The sequence below is a fragment of the Leopardus geoffroyi genome, chromosome B1 (genome assembly GCF_018350155.1).
Source record: "Leopardus geoffroyi isolate Oge1 chromosome B1, O.geoffroyi_Oge1_pat1.0, whole genome shotgun sequence".
In the NCBI taxonomy this organism is placed as follows: domain Eukaryota; kingdom Metazoa; phylum Chordata; class Mammalia; order Carnivora; family Felidae; genus Leopardus; species Leopardus geoffroyi.
Window position 1 is genome coordinate 32194155 of NC_059327.1, and position 6000 is coordinate 32200154.

Below are 6000 nucleotides of genomic sequence, written 5' to 3' on the forward strand. Positions count from 1 at the left end.
GGCTGCCAGCTCAGAGCGTTCTTGGGAGTCTCTCTCCCTTTCTCTCCGCCCCTCCCCAGCTCATGCTCTGTCTCTGTCTCTCTCTCTCTCTCTCTCAAAATAAATAAATAAATAAATAAATAAATAAATAAATAAATAAACATTTAAAAAAAACATTAAAAAAACATAAAAAAAAACACAAAAGAATTTATTCTCTTACAATTCTGGAAACAGAAGTCTAAGATCAGTTTCACAGGGTTAAAGTCAAGGAGTCAGCAGGGCCAGTTCCTTCTGGAAGCTTTGGGAGAAATCTGCTTCCTTGCCTCTTCTAGCTTCTGCAGGCTGCCTGAGTTTCTTCTCACATGATCCCTTTCTTGCCTCACTCCAACCTCTTGCTTCCTTCCTCACGTCTACTTTCTCTTCTGTAGTCACATCTCCTTCTTCCTCCTCTTATAACAACACCTGTGATTACATTTAGTGCCCACCAAGATAATCCAGGATAATCTCCCTATCTCCAGATCCTCAACACATCTGCAAAGTCCCTTTGCCCTCTAAGGTACTACTCCCAGGTTTGAGGGATTAGGATATATTTGGGGGCCATTCTCCCACCCAAATACTAACCAGGCCCGACCCTGCCTAGCTTCCGAGATCAGACGAGATCGGGCGCATGCAGGGTGGTATGGCCGTAGACTATTTGGGTGCCATTCTTCAGCCTACCACAATCCACGTTCTAGCTCCCAAAGATTCACATCCATCCAATATGCAAAATACATATACCCCCATTGTAACACACCTAAAAGTCTCAATCCATTAGAGCGTCAATTCAAAGCCTAAAATTTTATCTAGATATCATCAGCTCAAAGATCTCAAACATTGTCTAAGTCAGGTACAAATAGAACTCTAGATATGATCGATCATGATGCAAATGTTCTATCTGTGGACTTGTAAAACTAGAAAACAAGTTATCTGTTCCTAAATAAAATCCAATGGTGGGATAGTCATGGCCTGCCAGATACAGACACTCCCACTCAAAAAAGGGAGAAAATGGATAGAAAAAGGCATCACTGGTCCTAGACGATTCTGAAACCCTGCAGGGCAAACTCCATTCATTTTCAAGGCCTGTAAACAAGATCCTGTGGCCTGAGACTCTGTGCTTTGGACCCAAGCTTCTGCTCTCCAAGCCATCCTTCCTTTTTCATGAAGGGTAGTGTGTGTTTGTAGCCAAATAGTTTGATCAGCCCGCTTCCTTTCTATAGAGTTTTGGGAGTTCTATAACCCTCTTTCATTTTGTCCTCTCAGTTCAAGCTGGTGGTGTTTCTGCTGGAGTGACATTCTCAGAAACTTTACGGGTCTCCTGTGTATGTCATGGGGATCCATTAGAAATCCACTAGACCACAGACCCCTCCACAGGCTTTTCCTGCTAATCTCCGCTATTCCTGGCTTCTGTGGACGTGGCTGAGTCATACACCTAATCTCTTCAAAGAGCCCTCTGTGTGACCCAATACTTTAAATTATGACCCCAGGCACAAACTAAATCCAGTCACACCCTTGGCTTTCTCTCTGGATCACAGCTTTCTTGACAGTAAATCTCCTAATTTTAGCATCTTTTGCCATCTAGTTAGTCTGGGAATTTCCCAAATCTTAACAAATCCTGCTCATTTTTCTTAACAGTTCTTGCTTAGCAAAAGGCTGTGCCTTCCACATCTCGCTTGGGAATCTTCTCAGCTAATATCTGCAATCATTGTTGAACATTTCTGCTTTGCACATAACTGTATGGCACAACTCTGTTAAGATTTCTGCTGCTTTAGGGGCGCCTGGGTGGCGCAGTCGGTTAAGCGTCCGACTTCAGCCAGGTCACGATCTCACGGTCCGTGAGTTCGAGCCCCGCGTCGGGCTCTGGGCTGATGGCTCAGAGCCTGGAGCCTGTTTCCGATTCTGTGTCTCCCTCTCTCTCTGCTCCTCCCCCGTTCATGCTCTGTCTCTCTCTGTCCCAAAAATAAATAAACGTTGAAAAAAAAAAAATTTAAAAAAAAAAAAAAAAAGATTTCTGCTGCTTTATACCAAAGATCCTTTTATCTCCAGTTTCCAAAGAATGTTGCTCATTTCTTTCAGAGTGCACACTGGTAGCACCTTTAATGTCCATATTTCAACCAACAATTTGTTTATGGTAATTTGTGTATTCTCCAAGACAACATGAACTTTCCTCACCAGTGAGGCGTCCTCACTTCCTTCTGAACCTTCACAGGCATAGTTTTAACACCCGTGTTTCTACTAACAATCTATTGAAGGCAATCAAGGCTTTTTCTCACATGACCTTCAAAGCTCTTCCAGCTTCTGCCTACTGCCCAATTCCAAAACCACTTCCACATTTTTAGGTATTAGGGATTAGTAGAGCGCTGCTCTACTTTTAGGGCGAGGAAATCCACACCAGGGTTCAACCAAAAAACAGAACCAACAGAATCAGATATATGTTAAGAGATTTATTCCAGGGAATTGGCTTCTGTGACCGTGGAAGTTGGCTAGGCAAGTCCTAAATCTGTAGGGCAGGCTGTCAGAAAGGGAGGCCGGAACTTTCAGGTATGAGCTAAAGCTGCAGCCACAGAAGTTCTGCTCTTACAGCCTTCTGCTGTAAGATTTCGCTGAATCGAGTCCAACCAGAGTATCTAAGACAATTTCCCTTAGCTCAAGTCAGCTGATTATGAGCTTCGATCACATCTACGAAATACCGTCACAGCAACACTTGGATTGGCGTTTGATTGGACAACTGGGAATGATAGCGGAGTCAAGTTGACACATAAACCGACCATCACGGACATGTTCAAGATTCAGCAAGGATGGGGCGCCTGGGTGGCGCAGTCGGTTGAGCGTCCAACTTCAGCCAGGTCACGATCTCGCGGTCCGTGAGTTCGAGCCCCGCGTCAGGCTTTGGGCTGATGGCTCAGAGCCTGGAGCCTGTTTCCGATTCTGTGTCTCCCTCTCTCTCTGCCCCTCCCCCGTTCATGCTCTGTCTCTCTCTGTCCCAAAAATAAATAAAAAAAACGTTGAAAAAAAAAATTAAAAAAAAAAAAGATTCAGCAAGGAGGTCCATGTGGCTGGACAGGTCTAGGCGAGAGAGCAGTAGGAGGTGACAGCCTGAAACGTGGGGTGCTGTAGGTCACTGAGAAGGATGAAAAAGTTTTGAAATCATCAGTTCAATGAATCACAGGGCTGAAAAGCCGAGGTATAGAGTGTGCCAGCCTCTGTGATAATGCTATTTTCTTTAGCAATGTAGCAGTTCTGGTCTACGCAAGTTGAAGTCAGACACTTGAGTGAGCCAGGGTTTTTTAGAAGGGGCATAACAGAATAAAGAAAAGAGGGCAAGGAAGTTCACTGGAAAGAGAAATATGGAAAGAGTGAACCATTTAGTCTAAGCTGGGTGGGAAATGGAGTGACCAGTGGGCAGGGGAAGAGCTGGGCTTCAAGAGACTCAAGGAAGGACAATAACAGCAAGACCATATGATCAAGGAATGTGTGGAATAGGAGTAACTGCATGAGCTCGGTGTGAAATTAAGAGGCCTGGTCGACAGTGGAACGTCTACACTTATTCTTTCTGGGATGGAACAGTTGTGGGTTGCAATAGGGTACATGGTATGCTTATGGAAAGGGTGGCCGATGAGAGATAGAGTAAAGGTCTCAGAGATGAGCCAGCCCTAGAGTGGAAATTAGGAGGACGAGTCCCACACCAGTGTCTTCACTGAACGAAGGTTTTTGTCCAGAGGACAGCGAGTGATATAACCAGAGGGGAGAGCCTTATGGCAAAGGCTGGAAGAAAGCAGGGCTTTTCTTTCCCCTAGGGGCATGTGTGGAGTCAGAAAATGAGAATTATCCATTTGAGACAGCTACCAAGAGAAGCAGTGTCCTTTGGGGAGAGCCTGGTCTCAGTTAAGGAATGGAAATAGAGGGAATCTTAAAGGTTGCAGATGCAGAGAACTTGCTTCCTATGGGACCATGGAAGGATTGGAAAGCAGAGCAGTGGGAAGGTGGGTTGGGGAGTTGGAGCAGACAGCTATAAAGAGGAGAGGAAGTTAAAGGATCTTGGATGGTAACCAAGAATAACAGAGAGGAGTGGCATGATGGATTTATTGGTCGTGAGTTTCTTACCAGAGTAAGTCACAGAAGTCTCCTGGTGGATGAGGAGAGGGACACTCAGGCCTTGAGTCATCCAGGGCCTGGAGGGATTCCACTTCCAAGGGAGGCCTAATCTGCTGGATGAATGGATACTGGCTTCCCTGGAAGAAGACAGCAATAGTCAAGACTGACGACATGGGTTCTCTGTAGGCACCGTTATACTGTCCTGTGGTGGAATTTAAGGAGATGTTAGACCCTATGTATACAAATGACTACTTCGAAATGACATTGTGAGTCCTTCGGGGGTGAAGGTCAATGGAAAGAAAAGTCCAGCAGAGAGTTAAGCCACGGGACAAAGAGTCACCGTTCTAGATACATACATTCAATTTTCTATTTACTTTTGAGTGCTATCAGTATTAGCATATAAATGGAAGTTGAAGCTATGCATATAGAGAAGGAAAAGTGCCATCTAAAGATATCATTAGGAATAACAATAATAAATGATAGCAAAACTTATTGAGCACTTCCTCCATAGAGTAGCTGGCAAGCCACTACTCTAGCATATGATATGTATCAACTCAATGAATCATCTAAACCACCTTACGGGTAGCGTCGGTATTAATAATTTTCCCACTCTACAGATGATATCACAAAATATAATGATGGTACTAGGTTTAAAACCCAGAGCCTACACTCTGAATCCCAATCTCAGTCTACCAAAAAAGCAGTAAAGACATAATCCTGGAGAACATGATTATGACAAAATAGACTGCAGAGAAAATATACAAAGTATAACATTGCTGAGATACAGGTAATGACTCCTAAGTACGGCCTTGAAAGTTGAATTTAAGGTAAGTTGCTGACAGCATCTTGCTTTCTTGCCTTTGACTCTTTTTTCTTGAAAGTGGAATGTGGGATAAAAATGAGTTTCAATTAATGAAAGTTTTGTGGTATCTGCTTAGTGGTTTAATAAAAGCAACTTTAGCACCAGGAAAATTTCCTCTAGTCTTCCCGCATTCCCAAAAGAAATTTTTATTTAAAAAATAATAATCACCATAATAGTAATCGTAATTTTTCTTGTTTTCTAAAGTGGACTCCTTGGACCTCACTGGCTAGAGCAGTTACTGGGGAAGGATCAGGGGTTAATTTTAGTTCTCCTGGGTTGTGAACACTGACATGGGACTAGAGGAAAACCTTCATCCAATTTTTTTCCAAATTAAATCAAGAGCATTGATAATTAGTTTCTATCAAAGACATCTAGTGGGAAATGAAAGAATTGAAAAAGCCATAAGCTGCCTTTACTTCTTCATTAATATTTGCTCCCAAATGCAGGTCAAATAAACTACACTCACAGTTTTAAATGAGTTGCTTTAAAGTTGATGAATTATTTTTCTCCTTGGATTTATACCACCCGTTGTGGCTAATTATTCCCACTGCATTCCCCTCTCTTACTTGAGGTTTTAGTCAAACAAAGAAAACAAAGCTAGGCTCCATAGAAATTGAACTCCGTTTTGCTCTAAAAATTTCTTTCGCCGCATATGCAATCCCACTTCGAATACTGAGCGGTTTGTTCTCACAATCCAAGCTTCTCCTGGCTCTGATAGTGGATGAGGTCAGCTGATTTTATGGCTTTCAGAATCTCCAGAACAGAAACACAGTTTAGGAGACAAGCCGGTAGGAGCTGTGAGTGCGACTCCATTGCGACCACATACTAATTTCGCTGGTTCAAGCTTCTTTCGCTCCACCGGGAGTCAGCTCGTTCATCTGCAAGAGAAGGATAAGCAACCGTGGTAGCAACAGCTAGCTGGCCACCCAAATTCGTGCCTCTCCCTCCTGGTGCAGAGTTGTTGCCGGGAAGCAATCTTTCAGCCGGAAACTAGATTTCCCCGCCCCTGTTGTATCCAAGTGGAGCCA